The 26,746-nt window shown below is 40.9% G+C and overlaps 1 pseudogene; it reads left to right on the top strand.

The window, feature by feature from the left end:
- Positions 1 to 60: 60 nt before the first annotated feature.
- On the top strand, positions 61 to 22,605 carry LOC118594574 (annotated as a pseudogene).
- The last annotated feature ends 4,141 nt before the right edge of the window (positions 22,606 to 26,746 follow it).

The raw sequence follows: 26,746 nt of genomic DNA, 5'->3' as shown, positions 1-26,746 counted from the left end.
TATAACTGACTTTTTACAACTCTTGTTGTCATTTCAAAACTGTTCCACAGGGCGAGTAAAATGGATTATCAGGTAGTGGCCCTTGAGTGCAGGCCTGACAACCTGAGTTGGACCCCGAGATCCCGTAAGTTGGCATGATAGAACTGACTCTCCAAGAGCTGTTCTCCAATCTCTATATGAACACTGTGGCACATACACACCCACATACAGAGAGAGAGATTTTAAAACTCTGTATGACAACATACAGTACCTAATTTGTAGTTAGATTTTTTTTTCTCAGTAAGTATATTGTCCTCAAGATCTATCCAATGGGGGAGGGGCTCTGTGGGAGGAAAAGTCACTTTTCTTTAGGGGTGTGGCCACTGCTTTTGACCTTCCTTCTTATAGCACTCAGGACCAAGAGCCCAGGGGTGGGACTGTGGGGGAGGGGTGTGTGACATTGCTCACATGAATCATCAATCATTTGTCAATGGTCAATCAAGAAAACCCACCATAGGCTTGCCCACAGGTCAATCAAGTGGGGGAATTTTCTCAATTGAGGTTTCTTTCCTCATAAATGATTCTATCTTGTGTCAAGTTGACATAAAACCAGCCAGCACCCTTACTATTCCCACTAGACCCACTAGACCCCAAAAAGTTCCACCCCCTCTCAATAATTCCATCAGCTAAGGATGGAATTCAGCCTTCAAAATGAGCCCTTGGTACATACTTGGGATCCAAACCATTAACAGCCAGTCCCTGTGCAGAGTTTCAAGAATTTTAATCAGCTTTTCACTTAGTTACCAGTTTTTACTCCAACTCTTTTAGCCATCTGTCTGTCAACTCAGAGAACAAAGACTTCAGCTGTGCTTACATGTAGTCCCTTCAGCATGAGTCAGACAAATGAGAAAGCTGTGTGTGTGCTAGATCCCGTCATGCTTCAAGGCTGTTTTTAGCCTGACTTCACATCCTTGCATTTTCAGAGCTCCAAGCAATCGTGGAGCTTCCACCAGGGTGATGTGGAAATGGAGCTTCCTTCAGACAACCAAGTGTTGGATGTCCCTGCTGCAAGAGTTTCAAATGGGTCAGATTTTTATCCCGCCTAACTCTGCTTCACTCTCCTCCCTTTCACTCTAACCATTCAAATCTGCCTTCATCTGGAGACTGCCGCCTCGCTTCAGGAGCACTGAGAAAATACAAACATTGGTTCTCAAAGCTAAGAGGCAGTGACCCAGGCTTCCATGTTTTACATGCTCCCCAAAGCTATTTTCTTTCCCTGCATCTCACAAGGTGCCAGGAGGAACCAAGCAGCCCAATCTGGAATAAGTGAGTAATACTACAAAGGGGCACTATTTACAAAAATCGATATATTTAAACGAAAGTGACAATGCATGATGAAGCACCTTAAAGCAGGCAATAGCAAAGAACTGTTTCCTCTTGTAGATCATTGTAGGGAAAGAAAAGCCTCCAGGCAGTGTAAAGCATATGGGAAGCACAAATTGTACTTGGTGGGTGTGATGACTAATCTTGGTTGACTGCATCCAGAATGAAATAAAACACAAGCTGCTGGGCGTTCCTGTGAGGGAACATAAAGACCCCCCCCCCTTAAAAGTGGACATCACCTTCTGCTGGAATCCCAGACAAAGGGGTGTGGGATGTGGACGGCACCTTCTGCTGGAATCCCAGACAAAGGGGTGTGGGATGTGGACGGCACCTTCTGCTTTTTGCCTGCTTGCCTTCACTCTTAATGTCATGTCCACCCATCCTGTTGCTGTAGCATTTCTTCACCAATGTTAGAAGCGACATAGCCTGAAGGCCGACAGCTCTCCAGGAACTACCTGGCCTTCAGCACTAGATTGGAACTGTGAGGACATCCACCCGCGTGGACTGAGCAACTACCAGATACTTGGCTTTTCCAAAGTGAAACAGCCACAGTTGCACTACAAGGACCACATCCTGCAAGCCAATCTAATAAACCTAATGTATGTTCTTTCCTTTAAAGAACCCTAACTACAGCTGGGCATGGCGGCGCATGCCTTTAATCCCAGCACTCAGGAAGCAGAGGCAGGCAAATTTGTGAGTTCAAGTTCAGCCTGGTCTACAAAGCGAGTTCCAGGACAGCCAGGGCTGTTACACAGAGAATCCCTGTCTCAAAAACAAAAAACAAAAAACAAAAAACCCAAGGGTACTGGAGAGATGGCTCAGAGGTTAAGAGCACTGACTGCTCTTCCAGAGGTCCTGAGCTCAATTCCCAGCAACCACATGGTGGCTCACAACCATCTGTAATGAGACCTGGTAGCCTGCAGTCATACATGCTGTATACATAATAAATAGATAAATAAATCTTTTTTAAAAAAAAACAGAAAAATTAAAGTTAAATTTTACTTTTCTTCAGAACTCTGTCAAGGAGAGAAAGAAGTTTGGTCCCCTTGGCTGGAATATCTGCTATGAATTTAATGATAGTGACAGAGAATGTGCCTTACTGAACCTCAACCTTTACTGTCATGAAAGAAAGACCCCCTGGGATACTCTAGTTTACATTACTGGTGAAATCACCTATGGCAGGAGAGTGACCAATACCTTGGACCAGAGATGCCTTCAAACTCTTTTTCTCTCCTGAAACATTGAAAGCTAGTTATAAATACTCTGAATTGGGCATCTACTTTTCCCCTCTGGCTCACAGTCTCCAAGAGTTTAAGGGCTAGATTGAAGATCTACCTTTGATAGATGAACTAGAAATTTTTGAAATGTATGAAAATGCCAACCTTGTTTTCCAGTACAAAGGAACCAACACCCTAATTACCGTCATCCTTGAGGTTTAGCCAAGATCCTCCTTGGGTGGCAAGAGGAAAAGCAACGATGAAATTGTCCAGGAGTTTGTTGCTTCAATCCAGACCAGAGTTCCAGAAGCCCTGCAAATGGAGGGAGCTTCCAAGAGCCTTTTTGTCAAGAACAGTCAAGGCTGCCTAAACTCTCTGATCACCATCCTTGGCCAGGAAGTGGACCAGTTCAATAATCTGCTTAAGTTAATACATGTATGAATGCTTACCTCCATCATTGCTATGGGGTAGCTGAGCCTTGTAGAGAACAATATAAGAACATGAGTGTGCTTGGCGGCGGGGGCGGGGAGAACCCTAACTAATACAATGGGTTTTTAAAGGAAAGGAGCAGGACATAAAGGTAAGTGAGTAGGGAGGTGAGGTGGATATGATCAAAATACATTGTACAAAATTCTCAAAGAACTAATAAAAATAAGGAGAAAAAGAAAATAAATGTTGCTGTGTGCTGAATAACAGTATTTTATTATTCATAAATAGGAATAGGAAAACATGATTTATTGTTTTGTGCTTTTCGGTTTTTCTTTTTCCTTCAGTGTTGGTGATGGAACTCAGGGACTCACATTCTACATAAATATTCTGCCACCAAGCTTCATGCCCCAACACTGTTTTCAGTTTTGTTTGCATCTGGGAGGCACTATCTAGGAAAAACAAACAAACAAACAAACAAAAACCACTATTAAAATATAAAAAGGAAATGAAAACATATGACTAATTGGTTACACTATAAAAATGGCATACTACAAGGAACATCAATAGTCTATCCTAGAAAAGGAGGTGGGAGTGGGAGGAGCTTGATTACATACCTCATTATTGTGACAAACTTCTGACCAAAGTTTGAGGGTACAGTCCATGATGGCAGTGAAGACATGAATGGCAGACTCTTGAGCCAACTGGTCACATTACACCTGCACTTGGGAAGCAGAGAGTGGTGAATCCTCATGCTCAGCTAGCTTCCTCCATTTTAGTCAGCCTGAGAGCCCAGCTATATTAGATACTTTCTCTTTCTGTGATAACATCACAACCAAGGAAATTGAAGGGAGTTAGTTTATTTGAGCTTATGGTTCCAGAGAGATACAAGTCCACAACAGCAGGAGGCATGGTGGCTGGTACAGGATTAAAAGTCACATCCATAAGCATGTAAGCAGATAGTCCACACTAGGAATGACATGACTTTTTAAACTCTCAAAGCCCACCTCCAGTGACACACTTCCCCCAGCAAAGCCACACTTCCAAAGCCTCCTCAAACAATGCCACTGTGGGAGCCAAGTGTATCAAATATATGAGCCTATAGGAGACATTTGTGTTCAGATCACACCAATCATGAGATGGTGTCCCTGGAAAATAAATCTTTCCACCACAATTAGCTTACCCTAGGTAATCTCACTGGCATTACCAGTGGCTTGTCCCCCGACTGATTCTGGATCCTGTCAAGTTGACAATCAAGAGTAATAACCATCACAGATGCTACCATTAATCCCATGACCCAAGAGTTGGTTGCACGGTTTCTGCTCATATCCCATTGGTTACATGATATCATCTGACAAGAGGAACTAGAATATTACATACTTTTTCTGGATTAAAATTTTGAGAGCCACTATCTGACAAAAAAGGAGAATGGATTCTGAGGGGAACCAGCAGTCTCTACAGCCCGATGGAGATTACAAGAACACTTGTCAGAAGCTCCTCAGAAATAAAAAGTGATGGAGTAGAAAACAGTGTAAACAACTTAGCTAGGCCTCTAGGTAATCAGGATTGGTAATAGACCTGCTCATGATAAATCTTCTTCATTATTTAACCCCAAATTTTTCCTGTGTTATATGAGATTACAACAAATGGTTGAGATGTTGGGGTAAAGGAGTCATTAAAGCAAGAACACTGATGCTTATGGACCATCAGGTTTGATAAGAAGAAATAATATGAAGGACACTGTGTACAGAGTTTCTTGATTTCCTTCCACTTCCTTTCCTGGTCAATCAAGACTGTGGGAGCTTGTCTGAGAGTACAAAATGGATGCATCCACTGCTGAATACTTCTCTGAACTCCTGGAAGACATTTCCTCTTTAATTTCAGACCTGCCCAAGCAAGTTCTCTAGATATCACAGTAATGGCTGCCTTTGTGAATCTAAGAAGGAGCACCTGAATGGTTATCTGTTCTAACTAGCTTCCAACTTCTTCTTTTGTCCTGACTTTACTTTTCTCCTTGTTTGTAGGGATTTTATTTTCTCCACAATTCTGACTGTCAATTTTGATGTAACCTGAAAACTACATCTCTGCTTTTCCTATCCACATTTATTCTACACACAGAAGCAGTGGGTCATAAGGGATGATTTAAAAATAAATAAATAAAGGCCAGGCAATGGTGGCACAAGCCTTTAATCCCAGCACTCGGGAGGCAGAGGCAGGTGGATCTCTGTGAGTTCGAGGCCAGCCTGGTCTACAGAGCGAGATCCAGGAAAGACGCAAAGCTACACCTGTCTTGGAAAAAAAAAACAGTAGGCCAGACATGGTAGTACATGTGTTTAATAAGCACTCAGGAGTCAGGGGCAGGTACATCTCTGTGAGTTTAAGGCCAGCCAGATCTTCATAATAAGTAGCAGGTAGCAGGGCTATACAAAGAGACTTCTCTAAAACTTTTTAGAAGGAGTAAAGTGTGGTTTGCAAGCAGTCCTGCTGGGTTCAAATCATACTGTGAGACCAGGAATTAAACACCCATTCTGATTTTCCTCCCATTCCACCTACTGTTAAATGGGGCAAATACTCATTTTTTATCTCATAGGTTCTTGAGGGAGAGACATCTGGTAAACTTTCAGTCAGCAGCTGTTAGTCACCTAAGTTTACACTGGTTCTTTCTCCAGTTGATACGGGCATAAGCATCTCTTCACATTCCAAGCCTCAAACTACTTCAACTTCCCCTCACATAAATATTCATCTATAAACCAAAGTCCACTAAGTTATCCAGTGAGAGAAAATGAAACAGGTCTGTGTTCTACCCGGAGCCTACTGTTTCAGAATTATTCTCCTACTTCAAATGCCTCTTCTTAGTGTCAGTCCCACCCTCACTTTCCTCTCCCATACACTGCTGAGAGATTCAGCCCAGACAAAAATTTAGTCCCACACAGTGCACCAAATTGTTTCTGGGTGCTCAGCAAACCTAAATTGATTCCCCTCTTTAAAGACATATCTGTGATCAACTTCCATTATTTGGGCACATATAAGTAATGCTTCTGCACAGAGAGCTTCCCTCAAAACAATTAATGACATTTTCTTCATTTCATTTTAAAATACATATTCTAAAGCCTTAAATGTGTTTTCATTTTTACTTCCCATTTAGCCCAATCAATTAGCCTATTCATCTTTGTATTTGTTTTTTTAAATAAATGAGAGCACCGTACTCTGCATACACACACACACACACACACACACACACACACACACACACACACACAAATAGAAACCAGTGATATCAAGAGTATTTTCAATTTTTTTGTGTGTGTTAGTACTGGCCTGCAACTCCAGCATTCAGAATGCTGAAACAGGATCATAAACTTGAGATCCATCTGAACTGTAGAGCTAGACACAGAGAGAGAGAGAGAGAGAGAGAGAGAGAGAGAGAGAGAGAGAGAGAGCATTTATGTCCTTTAGTTTTTTTAAACCATTTATGTCATTTATTTATGAGGGTAATACATGCATAAATGTACACATAAAGGAGCCAGAGGAGGATGTCAGATGTCTGCTTCTATCACTCTCCACATTATTCTCTTAAAATAGGGTCACTCACTGAAGCTGATACTTGCTATTTTAGCTGGGTGGGATACCCAGAGAGCTCCTGGGATCTATCTGCCTATCTCCACCCTTCAATAGGGATTAAAGGCACACACAACCATGCCTTCCTTTTGCATGGATGCTAGAGATTTGAACTTGGTTCTTTATGCTTACATGGAAAACATTCAGGCCCCCTGAGCCATCTCCTCAGTTCCAGGGTTTATGTCTTTAATAGTTGAAATACTGAGACATTTCCAGGACACCAGGCACCGTAATCCTCATTCCTATTTTTCCAAGAGGTCACACTGTCCTCTTGACCCTAAACCATGATCTCTTCCATGCTGGGCTGATTTTAGTGGCCAGTATTGTCTGATATAATCTCTTTTTGATTCCTGAACTTCAGAGAAGTCTGTCACAATAGAGAATAATACTGAGCAAAGTCTACTATCTCTCCTCAAAGTCTCTCAGATCCTATCTCAGGCTTACTTTTCCTTCTTCAAGAAATTCTAGGGGCATGACATAACATATAGATGTGGAATGGTGTGGGGACATGGTATGTGACTAGACTGCAAAACATCCACACTTCAGTAGAGGACCTGTGCTGCCCCTAGGCACTGGACTCGGGAAAAGCTGGATGTGAAGCACCAAGCCTCCCCAGTTTTTGATAATTTTCTTGATCTGTGAAACCCTGTCTCCTCTTCTGTAACATAAGGGACAGTGTTTCTCACACAGCAGTATGGTCCTGAGAATTAAGGCTTGAATAAGAGGCACTGAAGCATTATTTGTGCTCCCTTTCAACTCAGTGAGGATTCTGAGCAGGAATTCATCATTTTGGCCCAGGAGATGGAACTCACATCAAGAACGGAAGTGAGAGGTCCTTTATAAAAACTTGAACACAGAGGTCCTGATTTCTTGAGACATTTTGCAAAGTGACTGGATTGACCAAGTTGCAAAGAACTAGTTTCTCTAGAAAACTGCATATTTATCGTGTAAAGGGAAAACCTTACCCCATTGTTAACTTCTGGCTAAACTGTCTATGAGATTTTTGTCTGTCTCACACGTGATGTCTACAGGGCCAGCAAGATCCCAGGAAGAAGAGCTAAAACTCATAAAAACTAGTACCTTTCATGGTCTCACTCAATGTCTGCAAAGAGTTGTGCTTTGCAGAAGTTGTGCCCCTTCATGGGGAACTAAACGAATACCGGTCTAGGACTCAGAAAAGATGAAGTATACAACGGAAGTTGGAGCAGCTGAAAGCCCAGTTCCCAGTTCATCACCATGTTGTAACCTCCACGGAAGCAACACAACCTGGTCATCCAAGTACCCCCGCCCCAACCTACCAGACTTAGATAATTATTGTTCTGTTTCAACTGCTAAATACAGCCCACCCTAACCAGAAACCTGTCGAAAAGAATGCTGTAACGTCCTCAAAGATAAAACTCTGTTCCTGACCCCGGGCAGGAACCAGCTGTGAGGGAAGCCTCCTTGGCAGTGGTTTCTCCCCTACTCCAGGTTGCCTGAATCATCCTTCCAGAGCCAGACCGGGACATCTGAGAAATGAAAGACTAGCAGACGCTGGAACTAAGTATTTGAGAGGTTGCTTGCTAACAACAGACCCCTGAGCGCAGGCAGGGGCGCCGCTCCTTTTCCTCCGGCTTCCATGCTCCACCCTGCCTTTTCTCCTCACTTTTCCTCCCCTCGGTCTCCCCCATCACAGCTTCCTTCTCGCCCTTGGATCACCCCGACAGCCGATGGGTTTCACCCAGACACCGGCCCTCCTCATGGGCACCCCCGCTGCTTCTGCGAGCACTGCCCACCCCCATCCCCACCCCCACCCCGCCACTTCCGCTGCAGGAGGGGCCTGCGGGTGAGCAGTGGGCTGCCAGAGGGCGCCAGCCTGGTTAGCATCTGTGCAGAAGTCCTCTAAGGGATAGAGGAAGGGGCTTTCCTGTCACCAGCCTCGGTGGCAGTTTATGCTTCATCTGGCAACACCCAAGGCTCCCTCTGGAATCCTGGAAGCCTGGTCTGTGGGCGGAAAGGCGAACTCAGAATCTAGCACTTCATCGGTTTTTGTTGCTTTGCTTTGGTCAGGTTCTTTTAAAGGTGGTGGCGGCTCCTTTGAGCAACAACTGCCCTTCTTCCCGTTAAACATTGTGGTTTGTTTCAGGAAAACCCTGTACCTTTGCCCCTTCTTTCTCTGCTGATTTTGTACTTTTCTTGCCGAGAGTAATCATTAGCAAGTACTGAGAGTGTATTGCAAAAGGAATTCTGAAATAACTTAAGAATTGGCTACTACGGCCATGGATCTGATTTGGTAAAAATCCAACTGAGTATGTCTGATACATTCACCTACCATGTTTGGTGTTCTCCTTTTACACTTGAGAAGCAACTATCACACTTGCCATATGAAATAAAATCTGATAGTTTGTTTTCAAAATAAAAACATCTGAGTCAACCTATATCCAACAGGAAACAGTGGGTCTCTAGGGCCGGCAGCCTGCTAAATTAGGAGTCCCCACCCAAATCCTTCTAGGCCCCCAAAGTAAAGGTTTAAAGTAGAAAGGTACTAATAGGAAACTTGCCTACAAGGTCATGTACCTACCTGACAAGCTTTACAGCAAACAAAATATAAAACATAGATTAACTCTCACATGGTTTTTGTCAAGAAAAAGACAAACATCATTGACAGAGGGAATAAAACCTGAGTGACTGAGACAATCCTCCTGACTAGTCAGCCAAAGAGGAAAGGGGGGGGGGGGGGTTACTTGCTTCAGGGTTTAAAACTGTTTTCTGGACTGAAACCAGTGCACCTGCCATTCCCAGATGATGCTGGCCTTGCAAAGTGGGAAAGTAAAATGCCTCGATTTTACTACTCTGCGTTCTCTGTTTTCCGATGCTGATTATGAAAAAAGCATCATTGGTGTCAGACTTCTAAAACAGAGCAGTGTTCAAGGATTGAGTAGATGTCGGCTGAGTTATAGTCTACACTTCAATCTTAATATTTCTCCTAAAGGCCTTTAGTTTGTCATCTCTCCTAGTTTAGTTTCTGCTGTGATAAAACACTGACTAAAAACAAGTTAGGGAGGAAGGGAGCTTATTTCATCTTACAGCCTAGAGTCCATCACTGAAGGGAGCCAAGACAGGAGCCTGAGGAAGAAACAAAGCAGATAGGGGAACTCTGCTTACAGGATTGCTCAGACTCCTTTCTTATACAGCCCAGGCTCTCCCACCACCACCGCCCACCCCACCACTCACCTCCACCAACCCACCCCCACCACTCCGCTGCACAGCTCACAGTGTGCAATTACAATCAGAAAATTCATCAGAAACATGCCCGCACACCAGTCTGGTGGAGGCAATGCCTCAATTGAAGGTCCCCCTTCATAGGTGACACCAGTTTATGTCAAGTTCACAAAAGCTAACTAGCACAGCAGTTTAGAAAAATTTGGTGCCCAAAAAGCTGACCAAGTTTTTCCTTTTTTCTTCTTCCCCTTTCTTTTCCCCATCTCTCCAAGTGTAGCTGGGCAGAAATTTTTATTTCTTGACCCCTAGTATCATGGTCTGCTATAGTTTAGGGATGACAATTATGACTTAACATAAGTGGCTACTAGCTGTAAAATAAAGAATAACTATGCTACAATCCAAAGACTCAGAGAGACTAGGTAATAAGGAGGGTTCATGGGGGAACACCTGAATCTCCCTGAGAAGAGGAAAATAGAAGGGATTTCGAGAGTGGACTGAGGGAGGGTGATGATTGGAACACAAGCAGTCAGGTTGAGGGGTGGGGATAGAGGAGGAGAATATTGAAAGAAACTACTGGAAAGGGATGGGGGGCATTTGGGGTGAGATAAAAAGCTCGTACAAGGAAATCTACCAGGATGATCCCAGCTAAGACTCCTAGCAACAACGGCCATGTAGCCTGAACTGGCCATGTCCTGTGACCAGATTGATGCCTAGCCCAGTTGTCATCAGAGAGGCAACTGATGGAAAAGATGCAGACCCACAGCCAAACATTAGTCTGAGTTCAGGGAATCCTGCAGAAGTGAAGGAGAAAGGATTATAGGAGCCAGAGAGGTCAAGAACACCATAAGAAAACTCACAGAATCAACTAACCTGGGCTCACAAGGGCTCACAGAGACTGAACTGACAACCAGGGAGCCAGCATGGGACTGACTGTTACAGTTGTGTAGCTTGGTCCTCTTGTGGAACTCCTAAACAGTAAGAACAGTAGCTGTCTCTGACTCTTTTACTGGCTTTTGAGACCCTACTCCTCATACTGGGTCACCTTGCCCCATCTTAATACATGGGGAGGTGCTTACTTAGTCTTACTGCAACTTGATATGCCATATTTTGTTGATACTCATGTGTAGCTGAAGTTTTCCTGTGCTCGCCCAGCACCAAGGTCCCACAGCCATTTATAAAATTCTGATGTCCAGCCTGGCCCTGCAGACCCAAGTAAACACACAGAGGCTTATATTAATTAAAACTACTCAGCCATTAGCTCAGGCCTACCACTGACTAGCTCTTACACTTAAACTCAGCCCATTTCTGTTAATCTATATGTCACCACATGTTCCATGGCTTTACCTGTGTGCCATTACATGCTGCTCCTTGGACAGCAGGCTGACGTCTCCTCACACAGCCTTCATCTTCCCAGAATTCTCCTCTCTGGTTATCCCACCTATACTTCCTGCCTGGTTACTGGCCAATCAGCATTTCATTTATCAACCAACTAGAGAAACACATATTCACAGCATACAGAACATCCCACAGCACTCATGGGAGACCTGCCCATTCCTAAAAAGAAGTGGAGGGAAAGTGGGTTGGAGGATGGGACAGAGTAGGGATGAGGATGAGGGACTGGGAGGAGAGAAGGGAGGGCAAACCATAATTGGGATGTTAAATAAGTAAATTTATTATTTTTTAAAATTATGACTTAAACTATTCAATAATATTAGCAAGAAAAGATAATGATGGTTATACTAGAACCTTAAGAAAAAGTGTCCATGTTTTAGAGGCAATTTCCAAAGGCTTTAGTATCACCTATATTTCAAAATGGGCACCCAAACTCGTAGAAGAAATAAGCTATGAGCAGACTGTGTGCTCAGTTTACAAAGAGAGAGAGAGGAATCTTGCTGACCTGTTTGACTTCAAGATATATTTTGCATTTGTGTTCAAAGAAAAGACGAGAAAATATCATCATCACCTTTTGAAGTCTTGTCAGAACCTGCCAACCAGTCCACTGGATATCTGGCATGCAGATTGTAGAGACAATGAAGAAGACAAGAAAGAGTCAAGAGGACTGCCAGCCAATGCCGAACAGTCATGAGTTTATTTCACAGGCAGCTTGTATACAGTTTTGAAGGACAGAGGTAGAACAATGCACAGCACAGGCATTCAGCCACTATCTATCCTGCCTTGCATCAAGGAGCAGGCAGTTTCATTTTCTGTCTCAATGTACCTCTAGCTGGCATCAGCAGCCTATGTCTAGCTAGTTAGTACGTTCCTTCCCATGGCCTAATCAGGACTTTCTCACAGCCTTGGAGCAAGCAAGCTTGAACTCTATTGACTCAGAATAGACTTCAGATTCAAACCAGGGAAACTGAGTCAGTTGTGGGCTCCCATAAAGTATGACAAATAATTATGAATAAAATATTCTAAAAGTTGTATGAGAGTCCAACTATTCCTTGCAAAGCTTTATGGAGCTTCTACATAACAGAGGTATATGGTAGAGCATCATGCTTAGAGATAGCAGTCCACAAGAAGAAATGTAATTGACTGTACTCAAAAGATGGTATTAATTCTTTGGCCTCAGAACCATAATGAGAAAATTGTCTCCTCTTTTCTTGGTAGAAGGAATCTGATACATCTTTGAAGCTCACTGAAGCCAAATTTGAATTCCATCACAGGGGCTAAATTGCTAAATGTGTGTGTTTCTGCCTATAGACCTGGAGTGCTTATCAGAGAAGCTTATTTTTCCAGTAGAGAATAGTTAATAGAGAGATGAATCTAACTGAAGTGCTAGGAAGAAGTGACAGACCGCTCAGCTCTAAATCAGACATGTACATTAACCCCACTACCACAGATGAGGGGACATCCTGGAAGACGCAAGAAAGAATGTAAGAGCCGAAGGCCAAGAAGTAGTGTTGTGATGTACTGGTTCCTGGACATGGCATGCCTGTCACTATCATGAACTCTCAGCAGCTGAGTTTAAAATATTTTATTTCTACCAGCCCACCACGCAAAGAAGAAAAAAAAAATAATGATGACAAGAGACCCAGAATCAAGAGCCTAACTACGTACTTATGTACTTAAAACAATGTGAAGTCATCAGTGGTTCCCTAAAACATATACCAGAATCTGCTCATGGTACCCATGGAGACACTGATAAAAACTGACACTGACTCCATGGTTGCCAGCCCTGACACAAGTACCTGGAAGGAAGTACCATAGCTGCATGAAATATTGAGATAGTTTGTTGTTGCCACTAAGTCAAAGATATTTACTACCTCAGGGAAGATTTAGTATTCCAATCATTGAAGTATGGAAGTCACAGATGCTACTTAAACATTTGTCTTTCAAAATAAGCTTTGTTACTACAAAAAAAAAAAAGACCTTATGATCATCTCTATAAATACAAGAAGTCATTTGGCGAAATTCAATAACAATTCCTGACTAAAATACTCAATTATATAGATATAGATATAGATGATATAGATATATCAGAGGGGAGTGGCATTGAATAAATAATTCCCAATATTGAATGAAGAAATGATGCCTACTGTGGTAGTTTGAATGAGAATGGCCCCCATAGGCTCATATGTTTGAATCATTGATGTCCAGTTGGTGAAAGTGTTGGGGAAGGATTAGGAGATGTAGCCTTGTTGGAGGAGGTGTATCACATACAGTGGGGGAAGGGGAGGCTTCCAACATGTCCAGTGAACTCTCTGCTTCCTACTTATGGATCAGAATGTGAATTCTCAGTTGCTCTTCCAGTGCCACAACTATCTGCCTGCCGCCATACTTCCCTACTGTGATGATGATAGAATCTTATCCCTCTGGAACTGTCAGCCCCAAATAGGCCCTTCCTTGTATAAGTTGTGTTGGCCACAGTGCATTATCACAGCAATAGTGACTAATACACCTACCGTTGCCACTGTGTCAACAAAACAGACAAGAGAAAGAAATTGAAGAGAGCATAACAATCTAAGATGTCAAATTACCCGTCTAGACAAGATATGATAGTTTTGATATACAGTGAAGCCATGCTTGTCAATGGAAACATTATTGTAAGAATAAAAGCTCCATGGACTCAGGAAGATCATTGACTATTAGCAACAACCAATCACTAGCATTTCCAGGAAGTAGAGCTGAAACAGCTAGAGAACAGTTGCCATTCAAGGTAGACAGTGTTGAGACAGCATTGAAGTTGCAATAGGCAACAGACAGCCTTATTTTTAAAGGGTTTGGAGAGAACAGGGAAATACCATTTAGCACATGATGCCTGGAGTGCGCAACTGAAGACAGGGACTGATATACAAGAAATAAAGAAAATAAGCCTCAAAAAAGCCACACATTTTAAGCTGTGAATAGAAATAATCTCACTTAAAAAGAGAAATTAGAGCTCAGACCAGACTGCTCTAGCACATGAAAGTCACAGAAGTGCTGGAACAAAAGGAATAAGCAGAGGGGGAAAGAAGGGAAAGACTGGAAGAACAAAAGTAGCATTGTTCCCAATGCCAAGCAAAATTGCATTATGACCTGACAAGGGTCCTGTAGCCCGTATGATGTGACGGCACTAGCAAAGTTCTCCACTATTCCTCCCATTCCATTGCTTTGTGGCAGTAGTAATCCGTTTGGAAAGATTCCTGAGTCTCCAGCTTAAGAAATCCAAGTTCCCTGCACTGTCATATCTCTGAGAATTCTCAGGTAAGCTCTTGTTTTAATCCATTGAGTCCTTTTCTCAAGTTAATTACAAGGGAAAGATTTTTGAGTCAGACATATGAACTGAACATGGTGGGAAATCAGATGTAGTCATGAGAGATAATAATGTTTCATGTTTGAGGCCATCAATTACAGAAGCTAACAAGGAGAGGTAAGGAGTTAAGGGAAGCAGTTGCCAGTAATTACCTGTAGTAGCTAAAGTGTGAAAACTCAGAGACACTGAGCAGTCTACAATGATGGAAAGCAACTTCACCCATGAAGACATCTAAATGTGTAAGAGGCTAGGACTAGTCAGTGGAAACTTGTCTACCATACCTGTCTGTGAAGAGCTAATTACAGTTGTCTCTGCCCACAAACCACACCTTGTGGTTGTTGGGCAAGTACCACAAAAAAGAAAAAAGAGAGAGAGAGGAAGCCAAATATTAAACAAATTTGTTCTCACCAAGTAAAACACACTTAAGTGGTTACAAAGGAAGAGACAGGCTAGGCCAAAATCTTCCTTAGCTGCCAATTGACTGACCTTAAAGGATCACAAACTTGTTTTCTTTTTTATTTTTTTATTTTTATTTCTCTCTTTTGTGTCTTATTTTGGAGCACTTATATTTTTTCTATATAAACTTTTAATCAGATACAAATATTTAGATATAAATTTTTATTTATGCAACTTTTTGTCTTTTATAGTCCCCTCTCATTTTTTCTTCCTTTTAACACCTAATTTCTATATCTTCCTTTCTTTTTTTCTACTTTTCTTTCTAGACCCCTTCTCACCACAGGGGACCAAAGCTGACCTCAGGCTTAGTCTCCCTACCTGCGCTACTCAAGTGCTGGAATTGACAAATAGCATCAAACTAAAATGTCCCCACATAGCAAAAGAAACAAGAAACTGATGAGGCACCCTACATAATGGAACAAAGGCTTAGCCAGATGTTCATCATACAAGGGGTTAGTACACAGAATACACAAAGAACTAAAAAAATTTGACACCAAGAGAAAAAAATAATCCAATCAACATGAGTGTGGCGATTTAAATGAGAACAGCCTCTATAAGCTCATATATTTGGATACTTGGTCTCCAGTTAGTAACTTCTGGGAGAGCATTAGGAGGTGTAGCCTTGCTAGAAGAAGTATGTCATTGAGTGTGGGCTTTGAGGTTCAAAAGACACAATTTTGAGTTCTCTCTTTCTCCAATTCGTGGATTAAGATGTGACCTCTTTTTGGTTTTTTTTTTGTTTGTTTGTTTGTTTTTGTTTGTTTGGGTTTTTTTGTTTGTTTGTTTTTCGAGACAGGGTTTCTCTGTGTAGCTTTGCACCTTTCCTGGGACTCACTTGTGGGTCATATACCATATACATCCATACAGAAAGAACACTCAGCAGGGTGGTGGTGGCGCCTTTAATCCCAGCACTCGGGAGGCAGAGCCAGGCGGATCTCTGTGAGTTCGAGCCAGCCTGGGCTACCAAGTGAGTTCCAGGAAAGGCATAAAGCTACACAGAGAAACCCTGTCTCGGGAAAAAAAAAAAAAAGATGTGACCTCTCAGCAGTTCTACCACCACCACGCCTTTGCCCTTTCACTGTAGACTTTAACCCTCTGAAATTGTAAGCCCAGTTAAATGCTTTATTTTTTTGTAAGTTGCCTTGGTCATGATGTTTTGTCACAGCAATAGAGAAGTAACTAAGGCAATGGGCAAATGATTAGAACAAGCATTTTTCAGAAGTGCAAGTGGTGGTGGAAAAGTGCTCAGTACCATAGCCATCCTGGAAGTGCACATTACAACTACATTGAGACGCCATCAAGAAACCCAAAACTCGTTAAGTGCTGGCAAAGATGTAAGGAAACAGGAACCTTTGTAGGCTGTTGGTTAAAAGTTCAAATTAGTGTGGTCACTATGTAAATCAGTAAAACACTTCCTCAAAACCTAAAATAGATCTATCTTAGGGCCCAGATATAGTATTGCTGAGTGCACACTGGAAGAAATCAATGTCAAGATACAGTAGAGCTCTCTGAAAACTCCATGTTGATTGCTAAAATAGTCACTATTGCACATTTATGGAATCAGCCTGGGTTTCATAAAGGAGTGGATGGATAACGGAGATGTGGTATGTGCATGTGTGCATATGTGCATACATGCGTGCATATGTGTGTGTGTGTACTAGAGTTGCATTAAAGGGTTAACTGTAATGTTTGGGACAAAGGGGGAACAATTGGTCATGCAAAGACTTGGCTATCAAATGTCAGTTCTGGAAACAGACTGCAAAATAAAACTTACTGCAGGCTTACAAATGAGAAAAACAATATCTTGCATTTAAACATTCATTCTATCAAAATATCCATTTGTTGAATGCTCAGAAAATTTCTGAACTGATATTTTTCCAGGCAAACATAAAATGTATATAAAAGATTTTTAAAAATCTCAAGGACTGACTGACATTTAGAGACACTTTTGCATTGTTTCTAGGCTTTGTCCCATATGAACTGTACATAAATTTTGTCATTGCTAAGAAGGGAAGATGAAGTTGTCACTCAACATTTATCCATTCCTAATAAATAATAAAATCTATTATAAGTGATGAGATGAGGTATTTTAGTATGTAATTAAGTATTATGTACATTGTAAACTTACCAAGATAAAACTATTATTATTCATAAAAAGACTATATTAAATCTAGGTCTCTATGTTCATTGACTCCTTAGATTCAAAATTTCTGACTGAAACAGAAAATAACCTTGTGAGATACATGCATGCAAGCACACACACATATTGATATAGCTTTATTCATTAACCCTTAATAGATGTTATAAATAGATGCAATGTTATGTCATTAATATTTTTTCTTAGTCTTTATTGTTTTCAGATATGTTGGAGTTCTTAATGAAGACATAAATTGTCTGGGTCCAGCCTACCATCAATTATCCCAAAAGTGAGTCTCTGTCCAACAACCAGTTCTGAACCACTCTCTATTTTCTTCCCCCAATCCTCCAGGATGAGGGAAAAGCTTTGGCTAGCTCCACAGTTCTTCAAAGGAGTAAATGCTCCTTATGATTCTAGTAAATGTTGTCTACTGACATACTTTAGAGTACAGCTTCTAACAAAGGGGCCTGAGCTACAAGTTTTTAGATGTGAGGGCATCATCCACGGGACAGACCAAATTGAATGAACACCAGATGGGGTTGTACTAAGTACCATTCTTGTAAGTTGCTCAAGTTTGGTCATAAATGGATTTACTGGCACTAACTCCTTGACATCTGTCACTTACACACACCCCAATGTGGTGTCAGATCAGCTAGAACAGCTGTCATCTCAACAATGAGGAACAGTCAAAACCAAATCATCAGATGCTTCATCTATGATGTCTTCAAAGAGAGCTTTCTGAGACAAGGAGGGAAGTTACAAAACCCAAAGAGAACTCCCACTGGGCATAGTGCTGTGTGCTTGCAATCTCACACTTGGGAGGCTAAAGCAGAGGAACTCTGAGTTTGAGGCCAGCCTGAGCTACATACCAAGACCCAAAACCAACAATAAAAATGGAATCTTTCATGACTGCCCTTGCAAAGCAATTAGAGCTGAGCAGATAAGGAGAACTGTTTTCTTATGCATGGTTAGGGTTAACAATAATGGCATAGCTCCTTAACATTGGCTCTTATTTGTATTCCATTGATGACATTTGATTCAGACACAAGCATAATTTGAGAATGTGCATACCAAGTCTAACATTTCAGCCCCAATCCCTCAAATTGCAGTTCTAAAAACAAAGTAGGGGCATTGTTACCCACTGGAGAGATGGGTATCTACCCTGCCAAAGACTCTCTTTTTCACAATATGTTCTAAAAATTGTTTATATCTAGCAAGAAGTTAAGATAATTCATAAGATTGTCTCTAATGTAATGAAGAGAGAGGGTTTCTTCAGTTTTGATCTTTTCCTGCCTCAACAAAGTTTTCCTGGGTTTCCTACTCTTTATCCTTTTTAATTTTTTTTTTTATTTATTTTACATACCAACCACAGTTTCCCCTTCCTCCTCTCTCCTGTTCCCTCCCCACACCTCCTGTCAAGCCCCCCCCCCCAGTCTACTCCTCCTCCATTGAGAAAGGGGCAGGCCTCCCATGGGAGTCAACAAAACGTAGCACATCAAATTGAGGTGGGACCAAGCTCCTCCCCCTGCATCAAGGCTGGGTGACAGTAGCAGTTGCTTTGTGCATATAGTGTGTTCCAATGTGCAAAACTACGTGGTAGAGAACTCCCTTGCTGGTAAGAAGTTATGCCAACAATCAACAAGAGTCGTGGCAGCAGGATGCCATCTTCCACATGAAACTGATCTTATAACTGAAGAGTTGTTGCTAACCATGGGGAGTGACAAGATAGATAAGGATATTGTTCCATTCCATGCTCTGGGAAGACTTTTGTACTTTACTATGGAAAGGAATCTGCACTCCCATGCTGTCTTAGTTAGGGTTTCTATTGCTTAGCCAGAAACCATAACCGAAAAGAAAGGGTATGTTTGGCTTAGACTTCCACAGGACTGTTCATCACCAAAAGAAGTCAGGACAGGAATACAAAGAGGGCTGGAACCTGGAGGCAGGAGCTGATGCAGAGGCCATAGAAGAGTGCTGCCTGCTGGCTTGCTTCCCTTTGCTTGCTCAGCCTGCTTTCTTGTAGAACCCAAGAACACCAGCCCAGAGACAGCACCACCCACCATGGCCTGGGCCCTCCCCCATTGATCGCTCATTGAGAAAATGCCATACAGTTCCTAAGCCCAAATGTCCAGAGAAGAAGTGAAGAGTGTAATGGACAATAATGAGAGAACACACATTTTACAAGTTTTAAAAATGTGGCTGATGAGCTCACCAGAGGGTCAAGACTGAGCTCCATAATGATTGACTAACTTTATCTCTATCCCTATAAATTCCACTACATGAAAGACAATGTAAAAAGCTTATTTTCTAGTATGTTAACCCATTGCCTTCTCAGATTGCCAGCTCTCTAATATAACACAACTTAAAGATTTAATTTCTCTCTTCCCACAGTGTTAGTGGTCATGGATACCATCAATTCTGATATTCTGGTAATAATTTCAAATAAATCATGGTCCCAATACACAAAGTGACCCTACATCACCAGGTGGCAAAACTGTAAAGAGTTCAATAGCAGCCTTAGTTACATAGTGAGTTTGAAGCCAGTTTGAGATACAACAGACTTTGTATTTTTAAAAAGGAGGATGGAGAACACCAAATTCAAAAAATTAGAAATGAGGAGGGAGTCTTAGTCACTGTTCTGTTGTGTGATACAATGACCAACGCAACTGTCATTAAAAAAAAAAAAAAAGTATTTAACTGGGGGCTTGCCTAAGGTTTCAGAGATTTAGTCCGTTATCATCATGGCAGCATGTACCACACAGGAGAAGTAGCTGAGAGCTACATCTTGATCCACTGGCTGAGACAGAGAGACACTTTTGGAAACCTCAAAGCCCACCCCTAATGACACATATCCTCCAACAATGCCACACCTCCTGATGTTTTTCAAATAGTGTTACTCCCTGATGACTGAGCATTCAAATACACAAGGCACTTTTACCCAAATCACCACAGTGGGAGACATGGCAATTGACACTGATGAAATTCAGATTCTTACAGAATGCTCTAAAAAACCTGTCTCCTGAGAAATTTGAAAAATCTAGAAGAAATTAATATTATTTCTAGACATATATGACCTACCAAAGTTAAACCAAGAAGACATAACCCACTTTACTATCCCTTTAACAGACTGAAGCAATAATAAAGTTTCCCAATTAAGAGAAGAGGCTAGCTCAAATAAATTATGCCAATTTTTCCCAACCCCTTAAAAAATTAACACCAATACTTCTCAAGCTACTCAAAATGGGGAGGAACACGGACAAACTCATTTTATGAAGTTAGGATTATACCAAAGCCAGACAAGGACACAACAAATTAATTTATAGGACAATCTCCCTGGCAAACATAGATGCAAACAATTCTTAATAAAATATTTGCAAACCAAATTCAACTAAACATCAAAAAGTTCATTCACTATGACCAAGTAGACATTTTTCAAGGAATGCAAGGATGATTAAACACATACAAATCAATAAATATATAATTAAATGAGGAATGAGACAAGGGTGTCCACTTTCTCCAGTCTTATTCAATGTGACTATATTGAAATCTTAGCTGGAGAAATAAAACAAGAGGAATAAAGTGGTCACAAATAAGGAAGAAAAAAGTTAAAGTATTCCTACTTGTAGATATGTCTGATGTACAAGAGACACAAAAGACTAGACACTTCTCAGAACTGATAAACATTTTCAGCAAAGTTTCAAGATACAGAGTCAACATACAAAAGATACTAATTTTCTGTGTATCCAAAAGGAACATGCTAAGAAAGAAACTGGAAATATTATAAACTTAAAGAAATTGAAGAAGACACTGTAAGATGGAGTGACCATCCATGGGATAGGCAAAATTAATATTGTGAATGGTCTATATTACCAAAAATTATATACAGGTTCAACGCACTATCCATCAAAATTCAATTCAAGTAGAAAAACCAACCCTAAAATTCCTATAGAAGCATAAAAGACTTTGGCTACTCAAAGAAATCCTGAGCAAAATGAACAATGTTGGAGACAGCAGAATACCTAATTTCAATCATTCAACTTCGTCATAGCAGCAAAAACAGTGTAGTGCTGACACAAAGTCAGCCATATAGATCAATGGAATCAGACAGATCTTCCAAAAGAAAGACAAAGAGACAGCCCCATGATTGTTTACAAAGATGCCAAAAACCTACACTAAAGGAAAACACAGAATATACCCACTTCTGCCTGTAAGCCACTTCCTTTCCTTCCAGAGAAGCGCTGCTGCAAAATGGAGGTGCAGACTTCCAAGAAGAGGAAGTGTGTGGCTGATGCATCTCCGTATCTGAACAGAATGAGTTTCTCACTGGGGGAGCTGGCTGAAGATGGCTACTCTGGAGTTGAAGTCCAAGTTACACTAACCAGCACAGAAATCATTATCTTTGCCACCAGAACATAGAATGTTCTTGGTGAGAAATGTCGTCTGTCAGAGTTGACTGCTGTAGTCCAGAAGAGGTTCAGCTTCCCTGTGAGCAGCATAGAGCTTTATGAAGAAAGGGTGACCACAAGAGGTCTATGTGCCATTACCTGTGGTGATATTGTGTTCCCCAAAATATTATGCACCCAACTTATCTGGGGTCAGAGAACAGAACAGCCACTAGATACAGAGGCCAGAAAATGGTGGCACACACACCTTTAATCCTATCACTTGGGAGACAGAGATCCATCCAGATCTCTGTGAGTTCAAGACAACACTGGAAATAGCTAGGAATGGTGACTCACACCTTTAATCCCAGGAAGTAATGGCAGAAAGCAGAAGGTTATATAAGGCGTGAAAACCAGGAACTAGGCTGGTTAAGCTTTTAGGCTTTTGAGTAGCAGTTCAGTTGAGATCCATTTGGATGAGGATTCAGTGGCTTCCAGTCTGAGGAAACAGGATCAGCTGAGGAATTAGCAAGGTGAGGTGGCTGTGGCTTGTTCTGTTTCCCTGATCTTCCAGCATTCACCCCAATACCAGGCCCTGGGTTTGTTTTTATTAATAAGACCATTTAAGATTTGTGTTATAATTGCCTAGGCAGAGTCTCTATGTTACAAACTCCTAGGAGGGCTTGCTCTGTGAAGGGGCTGCTATGGTGTGTTCACTGTGGAGAGTGGAGCCAAGGACTTCGAGATTTTGGTGTCTGGAAAGCTCTGAGGACAGAGAGCCAAGTCCATGAAGTTTGCAGATGGTCTGATGATCCACAGTGGAGACCCTGTTAACTACTATGCTGACACTGCCATGGGCCATGAACTCCTCAGACAGGGTATGCTAATATCAAAGTGAAGATCATGCTGCCCTCGGCCCCAAGTGGTAAGACAGACCCTAAGAAGATCATGCCTGATCATGTGAGCATTGTGGACCCTAAACATGAAATCTTGCCCACCACCCCCATCTCAGAACAGAAGAGTGAGAAGCCAGAGCCACCTGCCATGCGCCAGCCAGTGACTACAGCATAACAGGGTTTTGGCAGACACATCTAGAGGCTGGATGTCACCCTGTAAAGACATTTAATAAAATCTTGCACAAAGAAATAAGGCCTGACTGGATTGTGTCCAATGTTCAACTGACTCAGTTATGTTGGCCTATGGAGCATAGTTTATCCTCTTGGTTTAAGCTGGAGGGCTTGAGCAGAGCTTGCCAGAGAAGCCTTGGGTCTGTGAAGGCTGGTGGCTACAGGGCAGCATCTCGACCCTGTGTTGAACAGTTCAGTGTTAGAAGAGCAATTTGATTTTGGTGCTCAGGATGGAACCTAGGTCCTTGCATAGTAAGTGTACACTGTGTTATCGAGCTATGTCCCCAGCCTGGAGAGGTGTGTGTGTGTGTGTGTGTGTGTGTGTGTGTGTGTGTGTGTGTGTGTTGTGTGTGTGTGTGTGTGTGTGTGTGTGTGTGTGTGGTGGATGTGGATGTGTGTGTGTGGTGTGGGTGTGTGTGTGTGTGTGTGTGTGTGGTGTGTGTGTGGTGTGTGTGTGTGTGTGTGTGTGTGTGTGTGTGTGTAAGAAATCTTTGGTGGGTCAGCAAGATGGCTCAGCGGCTAAAGATGTTTTCTCTTAAAGCCTGTGCACTGTGGTATGCACTCACCCCTGCACATAGAAAGTAAATTGGCCTCTGCACTTTGCAGTGCTGTGGCGTTTTATTCTCAGGATCCCTACAGTAAAAAGGGAACTTTCTGATGCCGTTGAGCTTAAAGCTCTGAAATTTGAAATGTAAAGTTGGTAGAATCCACATTTCTAAGTCCTATACTTAGCCATTATGTTTTGAAAAATATGAAAAAATCAGAAATTATATAACACTTATTTGATAAAATGTCTTGAAAGCATTTGCTATTGGTGTGTATTTTGTGGGTAATTAAGTTAGATTGGAAATTTTTATGCTAAAAATACCATTTTTATTTAGAGGTTTTATATATATATATATATATATATATACATATATACATATATGTACATATATACATATATATACATAGGTATATATACATATATATCTGTATATCTATGTATATATATATATATACATGTCAAAACTAAGAGCTGAAAATGTGAAATAGTCAACCAGTTATGTTGTCTTCATGATGCCAAACAGCAGGCTTTATTGATATTTATTCCCAAGATAATGAATCAACTCTCCAGAACTATGGCAGGTCTTTATAAAGAACATCATAGATCACGTCACAGCTAAGTTTAAAGCTCCTTCTATGGTGGCTTACAATATACTCATCTTGATATAATAAACTTTAGAGGAGCCAGACATGATTTGATTTTCTGATGATCTTTTCTCCCACATCGTTTTGCCCTAGTCACTGTGCATCAAGTAATTTTATATTCCCTTTCACTTTAGGGATGCTTATGTGATGGCTTAATGTGGGATTGCCCTTTGATGGAATTCTACCAACATTTATTGCTATTCCCAGTGGCCTTAAAATGAGACATTTTGCTTCTCACTGTTTAAATCATAGCGTATGTGAAATACAAATCAATGAATAGGGACCAATAATTTCCACTCCAGACTGAAGCATTTCATTTGTCTGACTTCCTCAAATTCCATCTGTTACTCTTCTCAATCTCCTTATATACTTCCTCCTCACCCCTTTTTAAAAGTTATTTTCATATGGTATATTTTGATCATATTCTTTTTCCTCCCAGATCCTCCTTACCTCCATATATGCACCCAAATTCAAGTTCTCTCTCTCTCTCTCTCTCTCTCTCTCTCTCTCTCTCTCTCTCTCTCTCTCTCTCTCTCTCTCTCTCTCTCTCTCTCTCTCTCTCTCTCTTTCAATTAAAACAAAACAAAATTAAAAGAAAAGTCAAAATAAACAACTGCTGGAACCAAGAAACTATTTGCATTTGATGCCTGTTGGTAATGAGAAAATCAGTTTTCTCTAATGGATTATCACTGGACATTTCAATTACACTCCATGCTAGGCCCCATGCCCAGCAGTTAGCCAACACAGAACAGACACCATGTTATTTATTGTTTGTTTGCTTGCTTGTTTTATTTTTTTATGTTATTCTTTGTTTTTTCAGGTTTGTTTCTTAATTTTGGCATTTTTAATCTAAATGGTTTTTTTTTTTTTGTTCCTCCTCAATCTTTAAATCTTTGTACTTCCTGGGCCATATCTTTGAATATCTGCACTCAACATTACTTCCCTTGAACCATACCTAGCTCAGGATCTGATAAACAAAATTCTGCATCCTTATGATTGCAACATTAATCTCTCCAAAACATTCCTCTCCCTAACCACTGTATCAGCTGTCTACCTTATTACTTAGAAGAATGCTAGCTATCTTAAAAGTTAATTTATTGCCAACCCAATCCTCTACATGTTTACTGTCCACTAAATTAGTATTTTTTTAATAAACCTTAATCAGTAGCATTTTCATTCTGCAAGGAGCTCAAGAAAATTAAGTAGTGATTTATTTAGTAAATGAAAGCACAGATGTGGATGATGCCAATCACATGACACAGTTATAGAGGTGGTGACATCTTCCAGATCTCTTGTACTCTATAATGTACATTATTGAAATATATCTAAGATATTATCACATTTTTCTCTATAAACCCATTTCCTGGTGATAAAGTCACAATTGTCCATAACCTACAATCATTAAGCAGCCTTTTATCTGGTTTCTGCATTACACTTTTCTACCATTAAATGTTCAATTCAGCAGTCATAGTGATTCTTTTAAAACAGAAAATTCAGCTCTATCCCTCTGCTCACGTCTTTTGATGGCTATCTATTAAAATGAGTCATAGAGGTCAATATAACTCATCACAGATGCTACTAATAAATAATCGAGTATTGTGCAGCTGGAGCTCTTAGTCAATCACTCTAACACTTCCTCACTTAACCTAGTGCTCAGGACTCAACACAGTCATCTCAATGTTTCAATGATTGAGTCACATGTTATTTCATCATAGTTGCAGTAATTTGAATCCAAAGCCTGTTGTCTGCTCTAGAAGTGGTAGGGCATGGGCGAATGGAGCTTGTAGCCCAAAGTTTTCCTGTGTCCTGTAGCCCCTTGGTCCCAAGTAAATATACTGAGGATTATATTAATTACAAACTATTTGGTCTATGGCTCAGGTTTATTGCTAACTAGCTCTTTTATCTTAAATTAACCTATTTCTATTAATCTATGTATCACCATGTGTCTCATGGCTTTACCTGTGTTTCATTACATCTTGCTCCCCCTGCAGCTGCAGGGTCTTTTCTGACTCTTTCTTCTCCCTGCATCATTGTTTAGATTTCCTGCCTGGCTCAAATCTGTCTTGCCATAAGCCAAAGCAGCTTCTTTATTAACCAATGGCTAGCAACGCATATTCACAGTGTACAGAAAGACCACCCCACAGCAGGAGCAGATTAACAGGGAAAGCTAAAGCCTCTTTCAATAGTCAACTTTAATCAGAGCATCAGACCATTTATATTCTGAGGGTTAAGGGGAGTCACATGAGTAAAATGGGCATAGACTGGAAATTTAAACAAACAAAAAAAAATCTTCACAAACTATACTGTGAAAACTGGGTATCTACACATGAAATAGAAATAATAAGGATCAAAAAACTCTCTTTTTCCATACAAAAGTTAAATTAAAATGAATCAGAAATTTTCAAGTAGGACTTGAAACTCCAAAACTACTAGAGGAAAACATTTTAAGTTGTAGGCATAGGCACAGAATTTCTGAAAAAGACATTAATACCTCAGAAAATAATAGTAGGGGAGGATTACATGAAGTTAGAAGGCCTCTGCACAGCAAAGGAATGACTGAGTAAAGAGGCAGGCTATGAAGTAAGAGAAAGTCTCTGCTAACTGTACATCTGATAGAGGATTAGTATCAAAAATACAAAAAGAAATGAAAAGAACTAAACAACAAAAAATCCAACAACCCAATCAATAAATGAGCTAAGGAATTGAACAGACAGTTCTCAAAAGATGAAGTACAAGGGGTCAATACACATTTGAAAAATGTTCAATGTTCTTAGCCATCAGGGTAATGCAAATTATGACCACATTGAGATTCTGTCTTAGTCCAGTTAACTGAGAAGTCAAAGCAACAAATGCTGACCAAAATGTAGAGTAAAGGGAGCCTTTATCAACTGCTG

Source organism: Onychomys torridus, chromosome 1 (assembly GCF_903995425.1).
Source record: "Onychomys torridus chromosome 1, mOncTor1.1, whole genome shotgun sequence".
NCBI classification, from domain to species: Eukaryota; Metazoa; Chordata; class Mammalia; order Rodentia; family Cricetidae; genus Onychomys; species Onychomys torridus.
This window is presented reverse-complemented; position numbering and strand designations above follow the sequence as displayed.